Source organism: Cryptomeria japonica, chromosome 5 (genome assembly GCF_030272615.1).
Source record: "Cryptomeria japonica chromosome 5, Sugi_1.0, whole genome shotgun sequence".
Classification (NCBI taxonomy): domain Eukaryota; kingdom Viridiplantae; phylum Streptophyta; class Pinopsida; order Cupressales; family Cupressaceae; genus Cryptomeria; species Cryptomeria japonica.
Genome location: NC_081409.1, coordinates 802,529,388 through 802,555,378, shown reverse-complemented (window position 1 = coordinate 802,555,378; position 25,991 = coordinate 802,529,388).

Sequence of the window (25,991 nt, the reverse complement as noted above, 5' to 3'; positions counted from 1 at the left end):
GTAAAAATTTGTTCATACAGAAACTCAGCAACTTTGTTATCTCGGGCATGAGTCATAGCTGTTACCTCGACCCATTTTGTTATATAGTCCGTGCAAACTAAAATGTATGACTTTCCATTTGATGGTGGATCAATTGGCCCTACAAAATCCATCCCCCATTTATCAAAAGGGGTGACTATTATCTGTGGATATAGTGGCATTTCATCAGACTTCGTTGGTCTTCCCATACGCTGGCATCTATCACATTTTCTTGTATAGGCCACAGCATCCTTATGTAATGTTGGTCAGTAGTACCCTGTTGTAAGAACTTTCATTGATGTTCTTTTTACTGCAAAATGTCCTCCACATGGTTTATCATGGCAAGCATGCAATTTGTCATAAGTTTCATCTTCTCTTACACATCTTCGCATTACTTGATCAAGTCCAGTATAGAACAAACTATTTGCAATCCAGGAAAAGTTAAACTTTTCTCTATTAACAATTTTTTTTCTTTTGGAGAAAAGTGGTCTGGTATTCTGTTTGCTGCTAGATAATTGGCAATGTTTGCATACCAGGGTATATGTGCAGCGATGAAAAATAAGTGTTCATCTGGGAACCTATCATCAATGATCTCATGTTCAATAGGTGCAGATGATTGAAGTCTTGATAAAAAGTCAGCTACAACATTAGCTCTCCCTGGTTTGTCAATTATGGAAATGTCAAACTCTTGTAACAATAGAAGCCAACGTGCCAACCTACCAGAGATGGTAGGTTTGTTCATCAGATACTTGATTACTGCATGGTCAGTATGGATGAATATCTAATAACCTGTGACATAATGCCTAAATTTATTCAAAGCATACACTACTGCAAGCAACTCCTTTTCTGTGACAGTATAGTTGAGCTCAGGACCTTGAAGGTTCTTGCTGATAAAGTAAATAGCATGTTCAACTGAATTTTCTTTTTGATTCAGAATTGCTCCTATGCCAAAGTCAAAAGTGTCAGCATGTATGTTAAAAGGCAAATTCCACTTTGGACCTTGAAGAACAGGGGCTTTAGTAAGCAAGTCCTTTAGTTGTAGGAAGGATTTTTCACAGGCCTCTGTCCACTCAAATTGGGAATCCTTTGTTAACAAAGCATAAAGTGGACTGGCAATTTTACTGAAGTCTTTTATAAACCTTCTATAATACCCTGCATGACTAAGAAAACTTCTGACATCTTTCTGTCTTGCAGGAGTTTGTAAATTCTGAATTACTTCAATTTTAGCAGGGTCGACCTGAATTCCATTCTTTAAAACATGATGACCTAGAACAATACCTTTTTCCATCATTAGAAAACATTTCTCACTATTTAGAGACAAATTTTGCTCTCTACACCTTTTCAATACTTTTTCTAAATTTATCAGTGCTTCTTCAAATGTGACTCCATAGGCAGTGAAATCATCCATGTAAATCTCCATACATTCATGAAATATATCAGCAAAGATACTAATTACTGCTCTCTGAAATGTTGTTGGCGCATTGCATAAGCCAAAAGGAAAGACCAAATAAGAAAATGTTCCCCATGGACAGGTAAAGGTGGTTTTATCTTGATCTTCAGGGGCAATTTTTATCTGATTGTACCCACTGTAACCATCCAAAAAGGAAAAATATCTTTTGCTAGACAGTGAGTCTAGTACTTGATCTACAAAAGGTAGTGGAAAGTGATCATTTTTAGTGGCACTGTTCAATTCTCTGTAATCTACACATACTCTCCATTTTCCACCTTTCTTGGGGATAATGACTAATGGAGAAACCCATTGACTATTAGAGATTGGATAAATAAAACCAGCATCAAGCAACTTTTGAAGCTCACTTTTAACTATTTCTCTAAGTGCTGGATTTACTCTACTTTGAGGTTGTCTAATTGGTGAACAATCTTCTTTGATATATATCCTATGAGTACAAACTCAAGGATCTATTCCTTGCATGTCCCCATATTCCCATGCAAAAGCTTTATGCTATTCTTGTAGCATTTTTAATAGGTCGGCCTGTTGAGACTATGACAGCTTGTTATTGATATTCAAACAATGACCTTGAGACAATTCTATCTGCTCCATGAGATTACTCATAGAGTCTGCAGGTAATGTTTGTACCTCTTGTGGAAGCAAATTATGAAAAATCACTGGAAGTTTAGGTAGTGAACTTTTAGAATCTGGTTGCTGCAGGAAATATTGTAAATAAGTACCATTTGGATCAAATGAACTATCTGTATCAGAGTTGTACTGTAGAATTTGAAACAACAAGGCATCTTCACTCTGAAGTTGTGAGAATGGGTCATTTTGAATCATCATTAATTGAGCCAAAGAATTGGCTTCTTCAATTTCCTCCCCCACATCTAGCCAAACAGGTTGGGACAAATCTGGCTGAGGTCTAGCAGGTGGATACAGAGCCAATTTCTTTGTGGACTGCCCATCAGAAATGGTCATATCTCCAGAATGACATCCTATAAAAGCATCAACAGTTGCTAACCATGGTCTACCAAGAATAATTTAATATCCTCCTAAAGTTGTCTTAACTGATAATATTGTGAAATCAGCAGGATACTCCCAAGATTCAAGAATGACAATTACATCTTCTACTATCCCATCAGGTTTAACTGTGGAGCTGTTTGCAAGCTGCAGAACTATGGGTGTAGACCTAATGTTTAAAATGTTCAGGGAGTCCATAGTATGCTTTGTCATGATATTAATGGCAGCACTTAAATCAATCAAAACATTTTTTACAACTTGACCATTTACATTTATCTGCACTACAGGACTTCCAGGGTCAATATACTTTGGAATAACTACATTTCCCAACATTATATCAGCCAATTTCCCTAATACATGAATTATTTGAGGATCATTTTTCTTTTGTCCAGGCTTCTTCAAAAAGGCTTCTTTAATTGCTTTTCCAAAAATAGGAATATCTTTAATAGCTTGAAATAAAGGAATTTGAATCTGCACATTTTTTAGCTGATCCATAATGTCAAAAGTGGGTTCTTCCATGGGTTTATATGCAGTACTTTGCAACCTCTGAGGAAAAGGTGGGTTGTCTTGATTTTGTAGAACAGGCTCTTTAGAAACTGTATCAGTTATGGGCATGTGCTCAGTAGGAACAACAGGTGCAGTAGATTCTTCATGGGGAGAATCTGATATTTCAGTAATGAGAGGTAGTTTTGGAGCAGGTAAAGTAGTTCCGGATCTCAAATGGATGTCATTAACGTTTAAGGCATAAGCTTAATATTGGTTGGCTTCAGCAAGATACATAGGCTGCTGAGGCTGCTACTATTGCTTATTATTGGGATTGGGCAATGACAGGGCAGGCATAGGTGTTTGTTTTGGAAGTCCAGGATTTATGTCAGTTACTATAGGAGGTGGCATAAGGGCTTGTGGTTGTGGCTATGGAAGCTGCAAGAATCTAGAGGACTAGTTTTGCCATTGCTAAGGGCCTCACCATTGGGAATTTTGCTGCCAATTTCCTGAAGGTGGGGTCCATTGCCCTTGTGGCTGCTGCCATCCTCCTTGAGGGGATTGCCATTGCTGGTTCTGATAATTAGGCCAATTTGGTTGAGGTGGATTCTAGGGTGGTGGTGGTGGTCCATATGCATGTTGCCATTAGTTATTATATCTAGAATAAGAATTAACAAAAGTTAAAGGGTCTTGAGGCATACCTTGTCTTTGGGCCCATGGTCTCCTTTGTGCAACAAAGAACACTTGATCATCATCTCCTTCTATTGGCTTGAAGTCATTAGGTAGTTGTTTGGCTTCCAAATTAGCCACCATCTTGCATCTGCAGTCATGCTTCTTTTGTTTGCAGTATGGACAAAACTCGACCAAAACTGCATTAGCCTCCTCATGTTTCTTTTGAGCTTGCATAGTGTCTAGTTGCGTAGCCATATTATTAATGATGTCCTGCTTGAAGTCAGATAGCAAATTTGTTATCTCCATTCGGGAAACTCCACCAGAAGAAGACTTCCCTATTGTAGCATGATGACCTCGACCTTTCTTAACTATTGCTCGAGAGTAGTTAAGACATATTTTCTTTATATCATCCCAAGGCACCTGGGTTATATCACCTCCTCCTATCAGGTCCAAGGCATCTATACAAGCATCACCTATTCCCTTTAGAAACAGTAGTTTCTAAGAGTCCTCGTTGAGAGTATGGTTTGATTTCCTCTGTAGTGAAAACAAGAATCTGGAAATATAATCTTCCAAACTTTTATCGTCCTTCTGCTGAATTCAGAATATGTCATCACCTTTGATGGCACTCTTACAATATTCCTTATATTTTTCAAGGAATTTTGTCTGTATGACCTCCCAACTATCGACGACACCTCTTCCTAGACTCATGAACCATCTGAGAGCTCCTTCCTTCAAGGTGGAAGGAAATAACTTTAGTTTATAAGCGTCTATGTTGTAGTCATAACTGCGACAGAGGACATCAAATTCAAACAGAAAGGTTTCTGGGTCCTCTGTGACCAGGCCATAAAACTTTGGAAGAAAAGATGAGGGAATGTTTTTAAGATTGTCAGTATCTCCCTGGGGGACAATGGGAAACTCAAATGTAGGAGGTGGATTATTAGGTGGATTATTTGCCATGTTTGGTTGCTGGAATAACAGAGTGAATGGATTTTCCTCAGGTTCGTTGTCAGCTAGGTCAAATGGTAGTTCAATAAATAGATTTTCAGGGAGGAACCTTCCCAAGGAATCTCTTCTTCTTCTATGCATGCAATATGATGAATAGTGGCTTGAAGGATCTAGAAAATTTTACTAACAAGCTAAACTAATGCTAAAAATGACTTCTGATAAACTCCTAGCTAGACACCATCCTCAGCAACGGGGCCAAAAAATGGTCGCGCCCACAAAAGGATATAAAAATCATAGTAAAACCTTCCCTGGGAATTGGGCATTCCAACAGGTGACCAATATCTCTCTCTGTAGACGTTCATTTACTTGTCAAACCAGGGGACGTATACTTTAAATGGCGTAGCAAAATATATGCACTAGGAACTCGTTTTGGTCAAATCTTAGCAGAAATACATACTGGAAAGAAATTCTACCTAAGCTACAGGAAGGTAATGCAAAGCTCTTTAACTCAACTATGATTTGATTAAAATAGAAATCATGATAACTACAACTGAAACACAAACTATGAACTGGCCTTATGCTACAGGAATAGGCATAGTGATGAATTCCTTGTGCTGCAGGAGCAATGTAAAGCTGAGTTTGTATAAAAACTTTAAAGATGAAAGCAAACTGAAGCTTAACAGGAAAGAACAACTAACTAACTAGCTATAGATACCTACTAAGTGGGCCCCCTTAGCAAGCATCTCCTGATTACGTAGATGCTAAACTCAGAACTTCATTGAACTTTATTCATAAAAATAGAATGATATACATTGTTTTGTTGATATGGAAACTAACAACAAACTCTGTCTCTTGTTAAACAGATTCTGTCTTTTTTATCATATTGATTCTTACATGATATCTAATACTCTGATTCTATCTTATTCTAACTCTCATCTCTCTCTCTCGCACAGCAGGAGAACTTTATTTAAAAATAGGAGAGCAACTAACTAACTAACTCCATCAAGGAAAGACGTGGAAGTAAAATATATCCCCGAATCAAGGAACAAACTCCATAAATGAATTTATGCATTCAACCTGATCTAGAGAGAATCTAGCACTACACTCTTTCTAGATTGACTGACATTAAAATTTTTTCCCATGGTTTTGATCACAGAGTCTTCGCCGGAGCTCCCTTGAAGTCGTGCAAGAAATGGACTTTACTGCAGGCTGAGATCGGCTGTGCTTGACTCGATCATTCTTCAACAACCTGCGAAACAAAAGGTAACAGGCAATAGAAAAAGGTGTATGGCACATACATGATATCTATTCATTAATCACACATTTTAAATCTACTTCATCATTCAAAAAACTGTATATGATATACCAATCATTTTAGGGAGTCAATGGGGCAATAAATGCAATCAAATCAACACAATGAGCTGTAGGAATATAAAAGTATCTTGCTATAGGATATCCCAAAAAAGGTTTCAACAAAGTCTAAATATCCATGAAATATCAAAAGTAAAGGCATTTAAAAGTTTATCATAACATCCAAATTATGAGCATATTTTAACCTCATCAGTTCTAACCACCCCTAGGGTTTCTAGGACTTCCTCTGCTTGTGGAATCCCCTAACCTTTCCCAATCCACCCACCAACAACTTGAAAAATTACTCCTAAGGTCTCACCTACTCATGAGTTTCAAGGAACCCTTACTTAGGCTAATAAGGGTTTGGCTTGTTCCACAACTTCCTAGGTCTTAGCAATGATAGGTCAGCTCTAATACATGGTTTTTCCACCGATTCATGTGCCCCCAAGAGGTTTCAAGCTTTCAACCCCTTATCGATTTCACTATTTTGTGTCTTCCCTACAAAATAGGGCTACAAGGATTGTGACCAATTAGGCCTCCTATCTGGTCCTTTAGGGCTCCCTCTTACAAACAATGTTTTTTCTTGTGAAACCTCCCAAAAGACCTACTATTCATTTGACAAGGACTCAAGGATTTTTCAGGTTTTAGGCCTCCAAGTGTCCGTACACTGCCTTAGGTGGATTTTAAGGTTTTTAAGGGTTTTTAAGAGGGTTTTTAGGCCTGCCAGGGTCACAATGTAGGTTTGGTGCTTTTGCCACTTTGTCTGGATTGGTGGAAGCTCCTCCTTCACACAAATGGTGCTCCACTCACCCCTCTACAACTCCTCCAAAGGGTGCCTCCTCCTCTATCCTTCCTTGCTCTCCAAGACCTCTGCAACTTAACCCTTCCTAGTCGGGCACTATTCAGTCTCACCTAGGAGTGGGTCTTTAGATGGCATCTTTGCATCTTCAATATCCCTTCTTGCTTTGAAGTATTGTATAGGATCTATGCTCTCATTCCCCATGGTTTCATGGTGATTCCACAATGGGGAATGGAGTTATGAGCCCATTGACACAAACCAGTCCAAAACTGGACAGTGAGAAGCAAGTTTACAAAATATTTACAAACACACACAACTTGCACAACAAAACCTAGTCTAAATGCTCACAATGGAATTAAATACACCATACAAGACACTCAACACAATATTGCTCGAAACTCAATACATTAATAATCTTTTCTTACTCCATTTGTGCCGACTGGCAACAAAATTGCAGTCACAGTCAGGTCACTTTTCTTTACCATACAACAACTGATATCCAACCCATTATCTTAGGGTTTTCAACTACATATACTACCTTTCCTCAGTCTTTGTGCCCATATTAGGGTTGTCCATGCTTAACTAAAGATTTTGATCACTAGGTGGAAAAATTGCTTGACAACTCTGAAAAGTTGTCATGCAACTTTTGAGCAACTTTCGCAATGTTGCTTTTCTTGACTCGTAGATCCACATTGGGCTATCCTACGGACACCACCATGCTAAGAAGGACCCTAAACATGTCAAAGGCACACATACCCTCTACTTTCAAGAAAAACTTATCTTTGACTTATGACCGTAGGACCTCAACTAGGACCTAAACTAAGACCAATGAGCACATGGCTCTTATTTTATATATAGTGGCTTCTTAAAGAAGCAAGAACACAATAAAAAACAAATGGTGGGAGACCTTTGAAGGGTGCTCTTGCACCAGCAGCTGATGAGGTTGTCATGCCCAAACTTTTGGACAAAAACGCAACAACAATTTTTTCTTTAAACAACACTAAAATACTAAATGTTCTACGATAAAATATGTGATAACTAAATTTTTTTACACTAAAGGTTAACTTATGCGTTAAAAGAATGGGTTCCTATAGTTAATTTAATTAACTCTCCAATTATAGTGTTTATATTATTAACACTGAAATATTTTACCCTAAGGAGTCATCACAACTTAATTAATTAATTAATTAATTTACCCAAATAATACTTCAACTTTTAATCAAGGGATAATAATCATCCCTAATAGTATTTAATTACTTCCGATACTAATAAAATAAATGTTAATACACATTCCATTGTATTCAAAATAATAAATTGAGCAAACGCAAATAATGTTTTTAAATTCGTTTATTTAAAGTGAACTAAATCTAATATGATGATTTCCTAGCCAATAACATCACATTAATGTCAAAATAAATCCCCCTTAAATATTAAATATTTAATATTCGACAATAATTTACCCCTTTATCCTAAAATTAATTGTTTTACTTTATATAATATCTATTAATAAATGTTAATAAAAAAAAATTAAACACACACACACACACACACACACACACACACATATAAGTTATAAATCTTTCTCCATACAATAATAAAAATTTATTATTAATAATGGGGAAATTTCCCCCCAGAAAACTTATTTTATTACTCTTTTCTTATCTATTAAACCCTAACTAAGGTTTTCTTTTTTGATATCTTTATGTTTTCATTTGTTATTTACTAACCCTAACCCGAAGTTGGGTTGGGGTTTTATTTTATTACTAACAATTTTTTTTGTATGGTGTGGGTGTGTGTAGGTCTGTGGAATGGGTAACGATGGCCTTGGTAGCCACTTGCTAGGCTGAAGCTACTTGAGGGATGTCGTAGGATTGTTGAGGAGGGGAGAAGGGAGCAAAGGGTGACAGGCGCATAGTCGTGGTCACTTGGGACTGTGGGTCGTGGCCCATAGTCGTGGGTACCCACGACTAGGGGTCACAGCCATAGTCATGGTTGTCTATGACTATGGTTCGTGGTCCACAGTCGTGGTCATCTGGGAATGTGGGTCATGGCCCTTGGTCATGGCCACCTTGCCCCAATCCAACCCCAACATAAAATTCTAGAGACTAATAAATTTTCTTTGTTTAGTTTGCATGATTGATTTCTAGTGTTTTGATTTTTAATATATGTGTGTGTGTGTGTGTGTGTGTGTGTTTATATAGATTGCATAGATTATATATACCGTTTTTCAAGCAACTTATTTACCAGCACATTATTTTATTAAAAATATTTTAAATATATATATATATATATATATATTTAGCAAATACTTTAAGTGTAAGAAAGTTTATTTTATTAACCAGTAGCATTTATATATGTGTTGAATATGCTTTTATCTACATTTATTTACTGTGCAAAGGTATTTTCCGGAGTAGACTCCATTACAACAACATTTGATTTCCAAGTTATATATATATAAAACAAAACAGAATGCTCAATAATAAGTAGTTTTTTATTTTTTATTAATAAGTATCCATAGATTTATAAATGTAACAGAATGTTTTATTTAATAGCTGCAAATAACCTTGCTAATTTCTTATTTGTCCATTAGAACAACAAGATGCATATATTGAAAAAGATTAAAACTAACTCTTAAGAAGTATATTTTTTTTGTTTAAACTATAGACAAAAATAAACATTTCTTTTCTATTAACAACTATACAACTAACATACACATTGTAGAAAAGATAAGGTTAAATAAATGATATAACTTAAATGTTTATCCAACTTTTTTCATTTTAACATGCATTTTTTTTAATAGCTAGTAAAACAGAAAACAAGGTTACCATTCCTAATTTATTTCAAGTAATAAATTTAACTATGTTCAAATAAACTTAAATGCATTTTTTTAAATTTCTTTGCAATGAATATACTCAAGTAAATATACATATTTTTGTTTCCTTTACACAATAATAAGTAGGTTACAAACTCAAGGCTCTTCATTTCTACAAAATGAGGACTTGTCAAAATACATTTTTATTTTCTTTGAATCTCAAATGCATCAAATAGGAACTTGAAAGATTGACTTTACTCCATCCTTTATTCCCAAGCAAATCTACAAATAAAGTTTGTAGGTTGTGACCATGGAGTCTCACCTCCCAACCTAGGCTTACATGAAGCCACCCCCAAGCTAGGAGAACCAAGGCTAAACGAGTTACAAATATCTCAAACACAAAAAAAGAAGAGACTCAAAAAAAATTGAACTCCCAACCAAAGGATAAACAAAGTCACCAAGTGACTATTTCTTTTGTGGGGTGAAGGTGGACCAAGTACCTAGAGGAGATCTACAAAAAGGAGAGCATAGTGCCTTTGCAAGGCTACCAAAGTAGAACCACCACAAGTAACATAATTTTCCCAAAATAACCTTATGTTCCCCATGGCATAAAAGCCCATATCTCCCCTTATTAACCTCTTTTCATTAACATAAAAAAAAAATGCAACAAGGGTCCCATAACCCTTGTGTGTCTCTCTCTTTCAAGAAGAGAGTCTCTACACTCTTCGGTTGTCAAGCAACCCTTCACCCCCAAGTATACTCTACCCTCCCAAGTGTAAGTATGGCCTTCAAAACACCCAAATACATAACCAAAAAACACATAAAAATAACACAAGGAACATCTCAAAAATGAAATTCTCAATCTACATAAACAACAAGCAAAAAACATATACATTATTTCCTTCACAATGACAATAAAAGCAATTTATAACAATGAAATTCTACCAACCATAATCCTACAAATGGAATGAAGGTTGAAGGAGAGCTTCCGAATCCACTATTCTTTTTCCTCCCAAAACTTAGAAAATGTAACTCAGAAACCAAAACTTCAACAAGAATTCGAAGTCTCCAAAAATGGAGAGTGGGTGATCAAAATCCTAAGTTTGAATCCCTTCCCTAAGTAGACTCTTCTCACACTTTCCAACCTCTTGGAAAGGGTGTGAGATTTCATAGGTTGGTCTTCCCAACCTCCTAAAGTCTCTCTAAAAAAGGCAACCCAAAAAGGTAAAAGAAAAATGGGGAAGAGCAACTATCACTCAATTGGAAGGTTGTCTAACCTAGGAGAGATCCTCAAAAGTTGAATATCAGTCATCTTGGAAAACTCAACTTTTGAGGTGACTTCACATTCACATGCGAGTGGATACATGGTTAAAATTTACCTTTACCCATAGGTATAATATATGGAACTTAAAAAATACCGCTAACCCAACCTTAGGAGTTAGTTTGACCCTCTAAAAACTCACCTAAAGTTTACCTACGGGTCAAACTTGAGTTGACCTTTCTAATGGCTCTCTATCCAAGACTCTCTTGGGACCATACTAAGATATTTTTAAAAATGCATTGGTTATACAAATTCCCTCCAAGGGACATGTCACTGCCAACTCACTTCACAACACAAGTGTCAAGTGACACCATAAAAATACACAATACTTAAATACACATGGCAATGTTCCTTTTTGGAATTAATAAATTGAACATTTAATTTAAACACACATTCAAGCATTCACATTTACAAATAAAACACATTACACATGAGGTGTTGTCTCTCCAAATAGATTAACCCTTGGCTTCACAAACGCACATAGGTTTAGCTTGATTCTCCAAATAGTTTCCATGGTCACATGGATTAGTTTTCCTACATATCTCACTTTGCACATTAGTAATCCCAAATAATCACATATAATATTAACATATGAAAAGAATACAATTCAGACACTTTGCATACCATTTCAATCATAACAATCAAATTACCATTTATCCAATAAAATTCATATAAAGTAATATACTTAATGGCATCATCATAATCATCATGAAATTCAATCATTCGTAAGGCATGCACCCATAATTTCTAACATCATAAATAAAGTACTACAAATTAGAAATAAACGACATACACCATCTCAATGTTATCCAATCACTGGATCATATAGAATCTATATCCATAATGTATCAAAATAAAGTATCAATAATAGGTCCAACATGAAAAACAATTGCAATGCCATGAAGAATTGGGGTAGGGCCTCACACCCTCCCTGTCTAGGCATGAACTTCCTCCTAGAGATCATAAAAAAGATGGGGGTACTGAGATCTCATTTGTGTTGTGTCCTCCCATGATGTCGTCACCTCATCATATCAATCCCATTGGATCCTAACCTAGTCTAGCTCTCGACGAGCCAAAATGCAAATGGGCTCCAAAGCCAACTACCCATCTGACTCCACCTACAAGGTATCCCAATCTAGAATATGAGACTCATCATAAATATAATTCCTCAGTACTAACACATGAAACACGTCATGGATGCAGGATAGGCTAGGTGGCAAAGCTAGATGATATGCAACTGGTCCTATCCTCTCAATGATCTCAAATGGTCCAACAAAGTGAGGTGCAAGTTTAGATCCCTTTCCATAATGAATTGGATTCTTATGCAGTTGCACTCTCAACAAGACTATGTCCCCAACCATGAAACTACGATCTATCCTCTTCGCATCTGCATACTTCTTTTGTCTATCATGTGCCTCTCTAAGGCATTGTCTAATCAAATCCACCTACTGCTCCATATCTCAAACTATCTCAGGACCAATAGGTACTCTATCCTCAATGCGGTCCCAACTCAAAGGTGTCCTACAAGGTTTTCCATACAAAGCTTGATAAGGTGGCATCCCCAAAGAAGTGTGATTCCCATTATTATAGGCAAACTCTACCAAACAAAGGTACTCTTTCTATATGGTCTGATGATCCATGACGTACATACAGAGCATATCTTCTAACACCTAGTTCACCCTCTTTGTTTGTCCATCCGTTTCTAGATGATAGGCTATGCTAAAGTTGATTTTGGTACCCATTGTTTCCTGCAACACCTTCCAAAAGGAAGAAGTGAAGAGGGAATCTCTGTCTAAAATAATCTTGCGTAGAATGCCATGAAGTCTAACAATATCCTATAATAATACCTATGCCACTACTGGTGCTATGAAGTTAGTTCAAACTGGTGAGAAGTGGGCCACTTTGGTCAACTTGTCAACTATCACCATGATGGCATCATGATGACGTGATGACATAGGAAGACCAATGACAAAATCCATCGATATAGTATCCCACTTCTACTCTAGTATCACATGAGATTGGAGTAACCCACCTAGATGGTGGTGCTCCACCTTGACTCTCTGGCACTAAAGGCATTGGCCTACTAGTATATTAATGAGTTGCCGCATACTTGGCCAATGATATAATTGTCTCAAATCTGCATGCATCTTCTTAACTCTAGGATGTTCTTCATAAGGAGCTCTATGAGCCTCCATCATAATGAAATCACACAACCTTTTGAAAGAAGGTACATAGATGCACCCTCTATGTAGTAGTAGTTCATCAGACTCTAATAAATAGCATGCATGAATAATATGTACTGCAAGCTCTGATGATCTGAATGATGCTCAAAATGGTGACCCAAAAGAAAGTGTCTCCACCTCACAATTGTGTGGCTGAAAGCTCAAGCTCATGAGTAGGGTAGTTAAACTTGCAAGTCTTAAGTTTCCTACACTCATACTCTATAGCTCAACCATCCTGCATAAGGACTGCTCCTAAACCATCCCAGGAAGCATCTGCACATACCATGACATCGGCTGAGGGATTTGGCACAACAAGAATAGGTGCACTAGTAAGTGCCTTTTTGAGTTCCTGAAAGGCCCTCTCACACTATTCTGTCCACTCAAATTTATTTCCCTTTCACTGCAAAGATGTAATAGGATGTGCAACCCTAGAGAGCTCCTCAACGAAGAATCTATGATAACTTGCTAGACCCATGAAACTCCTGACTTCTGTCACACTAGTTGGTGTTGGCCAATCCAAAATAGCTCTAATCTTTGATGGGTCAACTGAGATCCCATCACCAAATATGACATGTCCTAGATATCTGACCTATGATCTAAACAATGCACACTTTGACAAACTACCATACAATTGATTATCTCTCAAGCACAGCAATACCTATCTCAAGCACTCCTTGTGCTCCTTCTCATTCTGAGAATATATCATTGTCATCAAGGAACACAATCACAAATCGGTCAAGGAAAGTGTGGAATACCCCATTCATGAGACTCATGAACACAACTAGAGCATTTGTTAGACCAAATGGAACCATGGTGAACTCATAGTGGCCATACCTAGTATGGAAAGCGGTCTTGTGGATATCGCTCTCTACTATCCTCAACCGATGATACCCTAACTTCATATCTATCTTAGAAAATACTTTGGTACCCTGAAGTTGATCAAATAAGTCATCGATCCTAGGCAAAGGGTATCGGTTCTTTATGGTCACTTTGTTCAATTGTCAGTAATCCATACATAACCGAAGGGATTCGTCCTTCTTCTTTCTGAAGATGACTGGTGCGCCCCAAGGGGAGACGCTAGGATGAATGTGACCTTTCTCTAAAAGTTCCTCAAGTTGCATCTTGAGCTTATTAAGCTCATTAGTGGTCACCCTCTATGGTTTTCTCAAAACTAGCTCAGCTCCTGGTACAAGATCTATGTGAAAATCAATCTCTCTATAAGGTGGCATACCAGGAAGCTCGGAAGGAAACACATCTGCAAATCCCTTAAAGATAGGATGATCGTCAAGTGATAGTTCCTTCTCATCCTCCACTTCTCTATCACTAATGATGTTGGCAAATAACTGGCATCCCTTTCACATGCTCTGCTTAAGCTGCGTAGTAAAAATCATACAAAGTGATACGGGTCTCTGAATCCCTGAAATTACTATGGAAGTACCCTGATAATCCACACACTTGATCTTTTTCTAGTGAAAGTTCATCTTGGCTCTATGGGTGTATAGCCAATCCATGCCAAGAACAATGCCGTAAGATCCTAGTGGTGTGAGTTGAGGGTCTACTATGGTGGTTTTACTTCTAATTTGAAGCTAACAATCCCTAACCACTAATTCAACAAACACTCTATCTCTTGAAGCTAACTCCACTTCCCAACTAACATCTTGCCTAGTTGCCACTATCCCGCAATGCTCCACAACTAATGGAGATATAAAAGAATTTATAGCTCCTAAATCAAACAAGATAGTAACACTACTACCGCTAATCATACCTATTATCTCTATGACTATTGCCTGATTCTTAGCTTGGTGGTTGTCAGCCGCTGCAAAAACTCTATGGGACTTACCCATGTCCCCAGCTGTAGGTTTCAAACCTGCCATCCGCTGACTACCTGCCATCTGACCCTGTGGGCACTCTCTCACCATGTGTCCCATGGCCCCACAAGTGAAACAAGCACTACATGTTTGAAACTAAACACCCTGTGGCCTAGAGTATGTTTGTCCTCTCATCCTGCTCAATCCACTGTAACCACCCCTAGAGGACTAGTGAGTCTGTGTCTATGTTCACTGATCATGCCTAGGACCCTATGTCTGCCACTGCTTGGGCTTAAAGCCCTACTAACTCTATGGAGGCCTTTGCATCTGATTCTGCTATGGCTACTGTGGAGGAGGGGGTTTGAAGGAGCCTAATAAATGTTTGTGATTACCCTTCCAATGAAGTTTCTGAAACTTTAAAGACTGAGGTATAGGGTTTTGGTTATGATACCAATCTTGCATGTCTTGAGGTCCACCCTGAATCTCCTCTGATAGCAAGGCCTTCTCCACGACAACTCAAAGGCTTCCTGGAGCTACCATCCTAACTGATCCTTCTATACTAGCATTCAATCCTCTAATAAACTGGTTGACGAGTAGCTTCTCATCCTTCAGGTAGTCAACATAGGGTAAAAGCTCAAAGAACTTGCTCTCATACTCAAACAGTGAAAGACCCTTTTTCTGAAGGTCATGAAACTCATCTATTATGTGTTGCCTATAGTTCTCTAATAGGTATTTGGCTTTGAATCTCTCTATAAAGGTGTCCCAAGTGACAGTGTCTATAACTATGGCATTCTTATACTCCTCCTGCCTCCACCATGTGGAAGTTGTCCCTCTCAAAAGATGAATAGAAAACCGTGCCTTCAAATTTCTCTCATAGGGATGCAATTTGAAGCACCTATCTAAACTCAATAGCCAAGACTCATCCTCTACCCCATCGGTAGATCCTGCAAATGATGGTTGCTGAAGACGTAAAATTTCTCTGATTTGATCCCCAGGATCATGGGGTTATCTCTCTAAAATTACTGGTGCCACAACTAGAGGTGGTTTAGGTAGATGGACTGACTCAGGCTCATGTTTGACCCATCCCTCTATATGGTTAGGAGGTGGACTCCTACTTCACTCCCTAGCTACTGATCTATGACTCTCAAAAATCTGGTGTTCTGGCTGATGATCTACTACTGGGAGCCTATCCTGAACTATTCCTATCAAGTTCTGAAGTGGAACCAAAATATCTCGATTAGGGTCAATCGGTTGTTCGAGAGGAGCTTCCTGATTCCCTTCTAGGACCAACTCTTCCCACACACCATCTTCACGTGCCATGCTAGCATGTCTAGGACCCCTACTGCGCCTATGAGCTTGTCGTGTAATCAGAGGCATCCTTCATGAGAAATAAAATAAAATAAAATAAATAAATAATATTAAAAAAAATAATAACTAAAGAGAAACATAATGGAGGGAGGTTCCTAGTGCTAGAAACCTTACTCTGATACCAAAATGTCATGCCCAAACTTTTGGGCAAATTTTTTTTTTTTAAACAACACTAAAATACTAGATGTTCTACGATAAAAGATGTGATAACTAAATTTGTTTACACTAAAGGTTAACTCATGCATTAAAAGAGTGGGTTCCTATACTTAATTTAATTAACTCAACAATTATAGCGTTTATATTATTAACACTGAAATATTTTACCATACAGAGTCATCACAACTTTATTAAGTAATTAATTAATTTACCCAAATAATTCTTCAACTTTTAATTAAGAGATAATAATCATCCCTAATAGTATTTAATTACTTCCGATACTAATAAAATAAATGTTAATACATATTCCATTGTATTTAAAATAACAAATTGATCAAACACAAATAATGTTTTTAAATTAGTCTATTTAAAGTGAACTAAATCTAATATAATAATTTCCTAGCCAATAAATTCGCATTAATGTCGAAATAAATCCCCCTTAAATATTAAATATTATATATTTAATATTCGACAATAATTTACCCCTTTAGCCTAAAATTAATCATTTTACTTTATATAATATCCATTAGTAAATGTTAATAAAAAGAAATTAAACATATATATATATATATATATATATGGGATAATATAGTCCAACTAAGAAATTAAAACCCGATAATGCTTACATAAAATCAATTAATCTTTCCCCATACAATAATAAAATTTCATTATTAATAATGGGGAAATTCCCCCCCCCCCCCCCCCAAAAAGAAAAAACCTTATTTTATTACTCTTTTCTTTTCTATCAAACCCTAACTAGGATTTAATTTTTTTATATCTTTATGTTTTCTTTTGTTATTTACTAATCCTAACCCCAAGCTGGGTTAGGGTTTTTTTTGTATGATGTGGGTGTGTGCAGGTCTGTGGAATGGGTGATGGCGGCCTTGGCAGCCACTTGCAAGGACAAAGCTACCCGAGGGACAACACAAGGTTGTCAAGGTAGGGAGAAGGGAGTAGAGGGTGGCAGACGCATGCTCATAGCCATGGCTGCCACGACTGTGGGTGTTGGCCCACAGTCGTGGTAGCCTGCGATTGTGGGTCGTAGCCCATAGTCGTGGACGCCCGCGACTGGGGGTTGCGGCCATAGTCATGGTTGCCCACAACTATGGGTCGCGACCCACAGTTGTTGTCGCTCGCAACCATCAGTTGCAGCCCTTGCTCATGGCCGCCCCGCCCCAATCTGACCCCAACATACAATTCCAGAGACTAATACATTTTCTTTCTTTAGTTTGCATGATTAATTTCTAGGGTTTTGATTTTTAATATATATATGGGTATATTTATATATATTGCATAGATTATATATATACGCAGGGTTGTCAAGGCAGGGAGAAGGGAGTAGAGGGCGGCAGATGCATGCTCACAACCATGGTCGCCACGGCTGTGGGTGTCGGCCCACAGTCGTGGTTGCCCGCGACTGTGAGTTGTAGCCCACAGTTGTGGACACCCGTGATTGGGGGTCACGGCCACAGTTGTAGTTGCCCACGACTATGGGTTGCGGCCCATAGTCGTTGTCGCCTGCGACTGTGGGTTGCAGCCCTTGCTCATGGCCGCCCTGCCCCAATCCGACCCCAACATAAAATTCCAAAGACTAATACATTTTCTTTCTTTAGTTTGCATGATTAATTTCTAGGGTTTTGATTTTTAATATATATATCGCATAGATTATATATATATTGTGCTCTGATTTTTCAAGAAACTTATTTACCAACACATTATTTTATTAAAAGCATTTTAAATGTTATATATATATATATATATATATATATATATATATATATAGAGAGAGAGAGAGAGAGAGAGAGAGAGAGAGAGAGAGAGAGAGAGAGAGAGAGAGAGAGTTATACACTCTTAGTTAAAAATCTGGAGCTTCTATTTCATGGAGGTATATACAACAACTTAGTTGCTAGGCAAGCATTAGAATTATATATATATATATATATATAAATCTATAGAAAATACTTTTAGTGTAAGTAGGTTTATTTTATTAACCAGTAGAATTTATTTATATGTGTTCAATATGCATTTATCTACATTTATATACTATGCAAAGGTATTTTCCAGAGTAGACTATATTACAATAGCATTTGATTTCCATGTAAAATATATTTATACATATATTTTTAAAACAGAATAGAATGCTCAATAATAATTAGTTTTATTTTTTTTATTAATAAGTATGCATAGATTTAATATTTCCACTAAATGTGTATTTCCAGATTTATACATGTAACATAATGTTTTATTTAATAGCTACAAATAACCTTTCTAATTTCTTATTTGTCCATTAAAACAACAAGATGCATATATTGAAAAAGATTATAACTAACTCTTAAGAAGTATTTTTTTTTTGTTTAAACTATAGACTGAAATAAACATTTCATTTCTATTAACAACTATACAACTAATATACGCATTGCAGAAAAGATAAGGTTAAATAAATGATATAGCTTAAATGCTTATCTAACTTTTTCATTTTAATGTGCATTTTTTTTTAATAGCTAGTAATATAGAAAACAAGGTTACCATTCCTAATTTATTTCAAGTAATAAATAACTATGTTGAAATAAACTCAAATGCTTTTTATTTTATTTTATTTGCAATGAATATACTCAAGCAAATATACATTTTTTAGTTTCCTTTACACAATAATAAGGAGGTTACAAACTCAAGCCTCTTCATTTCTACAAAATGAGGACTTGTCAAAATACTTTTTTTTTTCTTTGAATCTCAAATGCGTCAAATAGTAACTTGCAAGCTTTAATTTACTCCATCCTTTATTCCCAAGCAAACTTGCACATAAAGTTTGTAGGTTGTGACCATGGAGTCTCACCTCCCAACCTAGGCTTACATGAAGCCACCTCCGAGATAGGAGAACCAAGGCTAAATGGGTTACAAACATCTCAAACAAAAAAAAAAAGAGACTCAACAACACTTGAACTCCCAACCCAAGGATAAACAAAGTCACCAAGTGACTATTTCTTTAGTGGGGTGAAGGTGGCTAGAGGAGATCTGCAATAAGGAGAGCACAATGCCTTTATAAGGCTACCAAAGAAAAACCACCACAATTCAAATACTTGTCCCAAAACAATATTATGTCCCCCATGGCATACAAGCCCATATCTCCCCTTATGACCCCCTTTGCATAAACATAAAAAAGAGAATGCAGCAAGTGTACGATAACCCTTGTGTATCTCTCTCTTCCAAGAAGAGAGTCTCTACACTCTTAGGTTGTCAAGCATCTCTTCACCCCCAAGGCTACTCTACCCTCCCAAGGGAGAGTATGGCCTTGAAAACACCCAAATACATAACCAAAAAACACATAAAAATAACACAAGGAAGAACTCAAAAATGAAATTCCCAATCTACATAAACAACAAGCAAAAATAATATACATTCTTTCCTTCACAATGACAATAAAAGCAATTTATAAGAATGAAATTTTAGCAACCCTAATCCTACAAATGGAATGAGGAAAGGTTGAAGGAGAGCTGTCCAATCCACTATTATTTTTTCTCCCAAAACTTAGAAAATGCAACTCAAAAACCAGAGCTTCAATAAGAATTCTAAGTCTCCAAAAATGTAGAGTGGGTGAACAAAATCCTAAGTTTGAATACCTTCCCTAAGTAGACTCTTCTCAAACTTTCCAACCTCTTGGAAAGGGTGTGAGATTTCATAGGTTGGTCTTCCCAACCTCTTACATGCTCTCTAATAAAGGGAACCCAAAAATGTAAAAGAAAAATGGGGAAGGGCAACTATCACTCAATTGTAAGGTTGTCTAATCTAGGAGAGATCCTCAAAAGTTTAATTTTGACCATCTTGGAAAACTCAACTTTTGATGTGACTTGACATTCACATGTGAGTGGACACATGGTTAGAATTTACCTTTACCCATAGGTATAACATATGGACCTTTAAAAATAACCTTGACCTAACTTTAGGAGTTAGTTTCACCCTCTAAAAACTCACCTAAAGTTTACCTATAGGTCAAACTTGAGTTGACCTTTCTAGTGGCTCTCTATCCAAGAATCTCTTGGGACCATACTAAGATATTTTGAAAAATGCATTGGTTATACAAATTCCCTCCAAGGGACATGTCACTGCCAACTCACTTCACAACACAAGTGTCAAGTGACACCATAAAAATACACAATACTTAAATACACATTGCAATGTCCCTTTTTGGAATTAACAAATTTAGAATTGAATTTAAGCACACATTCAAGCATTCACATTTACAAATAAAACACATTACACACAAGGTGTTGTCTCTCCAAATATACAACCCCTTGGCTTCACAAATGCACATAGGTTTAGCTTGATTCTCCAAATAGTTTTCATGGTCACATGGATTAGTTTTCCTGCACATCTCACTTTGCACATTACTAATCCCAAATAATCACATATAATATTAACATATGAAAAGAATACAATTCAGACACTTTGCATACAATTTCAATCATAACAATCAGATTACCATTTATCCAATCAAATCCATATAAAGTAATTTACTCAATGACATCATCATAATCATCATGAAATTCAATCATTCGTAAGGCATGCATCCATAATTTCTAACATCATAAATAAAGTACTGCAAATCAGAAATAAATGACATACACTTTCTCAATTTTATCCAGTCACTGGATCATATAGAATTTATATCCATAATGTATCAAAATAAAGTATCAATAATAGGTCCAACATGAAAAATAACTACAATGCTATGATGGCTAGGGGTAGGGCCTCACAGAGGTATTCTTAATTTCTTTACTTGTATTAGCATCAGTTATTGAAGCTTGTAAGGATGAATTTGGATGATTGTTATGAAAGAGGAATTGGATCAGTTAGAAATGGACAACACATGGTCTTGGACGTTGTTGGAACTTGGCTTGATTGGTTTGCAATGGATATTTTCATAATGAAGGAAATGATTATGTTGGATCCTTTCTTCGGTAGCTAGGATTTTCAGATGTTTCCAAGGATTATCTAGTATGGCTTTTGTTTTATGATGACTTTACACTTTGAGCATGTTTAGATGTGGATTGGGTAGAGATACAGGTAACCAGATAGACTCTTCTAGTGGAGCTTTCTTTCACAGAAAGAAACTTCTTTCATGCATATTCAGCAAGAGACAGTCATGTACTTTTTTTTTCTGTTGAAGCTAAGTATGTTGCTGCTACTACAAACTGTACACAAGTTCTTTGGGTGTAGCATATGTTGAAGGATATAAGGCTAGATTGTAATGTATTAGTAGTTATTCACTATGATAACTCTACTACTATTTTCATTTGGTATTTCTATCAATTATAATTTTTAGGAGTTGGTGGAAGCAAATGAAGTCAAATCGGTTTGACGAATCATTTGAGAATTTGAGTGGCAGGTTGAGGTTTTCTGCTCCACCAGTAGAGACTTGATTGAGTGGTAGGTTGAGGTTTTTTGCTCCTCCGGTAGAGACTTGATTGAGTGGCAGGTTGAGGTTTTCTTTCTGGTATGCATTATCAGAGATATCATTCATTTTTTATTGATGTAGTGATGCTACTACTCAGGGGGAGTAGTTAGTCTTGTACTTCAATGGTTTATGTTTTTTCTTTGATATTTATGTCAGATTTTTGAAATTGATGTCAAAGGAGGAAAGATATTCATGTGAAAAACATAAGGAGTTATATACATTAAGGGGAGAGATATACAACTTAAAAGAGATATCAGTCTAAGGGGGAGATTATTGGAAGAAAGAGGAGGAACAAAATTTTAGATTGGTTGTATCCCATTGGGGGAGTTTGGTTCGGGTTTATGGATGGTTAATTGGTATAAAATCTCATTTTCATATCATGTTGTGGGAGATTGTTGGTTGTCTTCCATTGGGGTAGACTTGTTTGGCATTTCTTGGCACTTGGATGTTTTTCTAGTGTTGCCATAAATGCCAAAGGGGGAGATTGTTGATAGTTTGGAGGAATTGATTATGTGTTGCATTGATGGTAATACTGGCTACACTAGTTGCTTTGGCTATTTACCGGTATCTTGTTGGTCCCAATAGGTTGTTTGGTTTTTGGTTGGATTAGATCATGTTGATCCAGTATGCTCCAGTATGTTTTGGATTTTGGAATTTTCTTAGATCTACTATTCATGATACTCACATACATGTTCAGTCAGTTGGTATTGATTTGGTGATCAGATGCTATCCTATATGTTGGTAAGTTTGGTTTATTGATCCAGTGAGGATTTCAGGAACAGAGCTTTGATGAAGATCTTTGATGTTATGAATAAGTGGTGTTGGTGCAGCCTCTAGTAGAGATTCTAGATTCAGATGGTGATCGTGTTTGAGACCTGGTTGATTGGGATCATTGCTTTAGCGTGTTTGGACCTAAATTGGGTCTTTTGCTATCTAAGTTATGGACCGGTTTTTGTAACATGTTGGAGGATGTTCCTGATCCGTTACCAGTGGGATTTAAGGATTGGATTACATTGTTTTCAGCCTAAGATGACTTGGTTGATCATTAGATTGCGGGTTTAAGAGGAATTTATTATGTTACCTTTTAGGTGGCCGACCTAATTGTTTAGGTCCCGAGTTGGTATAATATGATGTAAGATCTCATTATAGATCATGGTATATTGTACATGCAAGCGAATAATGTAATAATCATTCATGCAGAAGATTTGGTCAATCATAGGTGATCAAGTTGGGTTTGTGGAAGATGTTTTAGGCCTTTGGTATTGAGCTTAACCGGAACTATACTCAAGCATGGGAGATGCTATACTTGCAATTCAATCTTCATTATAGATTGTTGTCTGATGTTTTCAGTAGTCAATGAGACTCATTTTTGTGACGAGCAGTGTGCTCTGGGAAGTTGGCCTTCTTGCATGCACAGGCCCCCTTGTTGTAATATTTATTCATCTGATTAGTGGATAGATATTGTGGGTCTCCAATCCCACCATGGTTTTTCCTCTTTGAGGTTTTCCACATATAAATCTATGGTGTTATGGTGTTAATCTTTGTGATTACATTATTGCTTATTTTTATATGCTTTTATGTTTACAGGTTGATAAGTTTTTGTATTAATAAGGTTAAATTTCTCCATTCTGGTAGAACAATGATTCACCCCCCCCCTCTCAGTGTTCTTGAATCCCAGCAGGCCCTGCATGACATTACATAGCCCACGCGGGGTATAAGTTTTTAGACTACATTTTAAAAACAAATGCCACCAAAAATGGTCGGCATTCTTAGGGAATCAACATACCCCTAAAGAAAAACACAGAGGAAAATTGTAATGAAGCATTTCATTTTTATTGAATCTTCTCGAAGAAGCTTTCTCTACCAACAGAGTTTTGAAATCCTAGACTCAACATGGTCACACAGCCGCCATTGGTGAGGGTTTTTGAAGAGCTTCTGAGAAGGCTCTACTGGAAAATTTCGTACAGGCTTAAAGCATCGATAGGCCAATACTAGTAAGTTCTTATCACCGTGATTTGGGCATATATTTGGGTGAAATGTCTCTGTATTTACTAGAGCTATCTTTACCTCTTGTAAATATGTTCTTTAAATACACTTTAAATATGAAGCTTGATTGTGTTATTTGACCAGCATTTCTTGAGATTAAAGGTTTGCTCCTTGACTATTTTTGGCACAAAATCTAATAACCTAGTCAGCTCAAAGCTCAAAAAGTGGGCTTATTCACTACTTTTTGCTCTATGTTTGCTTGCAAATTTTTTAAAAAACTAAAAACCCATGAGGTGAGGGTTTTAGTTGTGATTTATTAACCTAACAAGGGCTTTCTATGTTTCAAAACCTACAAGGGTTTCCATTTGTTGATTGCCATTATTGCAGGAAATCTAACTTTGATTTGTGATGTAACGTCAAAAATGTCTTTGTGTGCTCCTTCATTCTTTTGATTTGACACCAATGGACAAAAAATACAAACTACCCTTTATCATAAATATGTATTTTAAAGCCTTAATTGTTAAGGTTGTCTTGGTGATTGCTACGGGGTTTTGATATTTTATTATTTTCATCTCTCTGCATGCAATAGTCAAAAGGTGACTGTATATTTCACTACTAAAGAATACCCTCTTCAAATCCCAGCTATGGCTATTTGAAATGTTGGATTGCAAACATGATTTTTCATCTCTTCTCTTTGTATAACTGTTGCAACCGTTATTCATGTATATGACTATTATTACTCTTTGGACTCCATTGTTTGGTGGATTTGATCTTGCATTCTCTCCATATTTATGGATTATGATTACTTTGTCTCTAACTCGGGACTATTCTGGAAAACTCTCATGATCCCTAAAACCTTGATTGATCTGCACCTTATTCACTATTATTTGTCCTTGAAGTTCTCATTGATGCTTAGTGTTCTGGACTGTATTGTATACTGGGGCTCTATTTGAAGCTATATTACTACTTTGGTTGCACAAAAACTTACTATTCATGCTCCATGACTAGACTCATGCTCTAAATGGCTACTACATCTTGTAAGTTTATTCACATGAGTATATCTTTTGAATGTTGTTATTTAGACTCTGAGCTAGCACTACCCCTTGGCTATACTCTTATGTGACTGATATATTTTATGCTCTATTGGTATCTCTACTCACTATTCTTTGTATGTTTTCAGTGACTTCAATGGCCATCTAGGGCCCTTCTCTTGTCTTTATCTTTTAAGTTTGATCATGCTTACACAAATGGAGGATTATAGCTCTAGTGTGCTTTCAGACTGCTATACTGTTATTACATTGCATTGATGACTTCATTGTGTGCCCATGACTATTACAATTTGTCCATTGTGAAAATTGTTGGTTCCTCTCTATTTTTAGCACTTATTTGTCACTTTAGCTACCAGAGCTATTCCTTAACAAGGGATTTCTATGTTTTAAAACCTGTAATGGTTTCCATTTCTTAGCTGCCATTATTGTAGGAAATCTCACTTTGATTTGTGATATATCACCGAAAATAGCTTTGTGTGCTCCTTCATTCTTTTGATTTTATACTAGTTGACAAAAAATACAGACTGCCCTTTTTATCATAAATATGCATTTTAAGGCCTTAATTGTTATGGTTGTCTTGGTGTCTTCTACGGGGTTTTGATATTTTGTTATTTCCATCACTCCACATGCGATAGTCAAAAGGTGATTGTATATTTCACTGCTAAAGACTACCCTCTTCAAACCCCACCTATGGCTACTTGGAATGTTGGATTGCAAACGTGTTTTTTCATCTATGCTCTTTGTATAACTGTTGAGGTCGTTATTAATGTATAAGATTGTTATTACTCTTTGGAATGCATGCTTTGGTGGATTTGATCTGGCATTATCTCCATATTTGTGGATTATGATTACTCTATCTCTAACTCAGGACTATTATGGAAAACTCATGTGATCCCTGAGGCCTTGACTGATCTGCACCTTATTCACTATTATTTGCCCTTGAAGTTCTCATTGATGCTTACTATTCTAGGTTGTATTGTATACTAGGGCTCTATTTCAAGCTTTATTACTTTTTTGGGTGCACAAAAACTTACTCTTCATGCTCCATGACTAGACTCATGCTCTAAATAGCTGTTATAT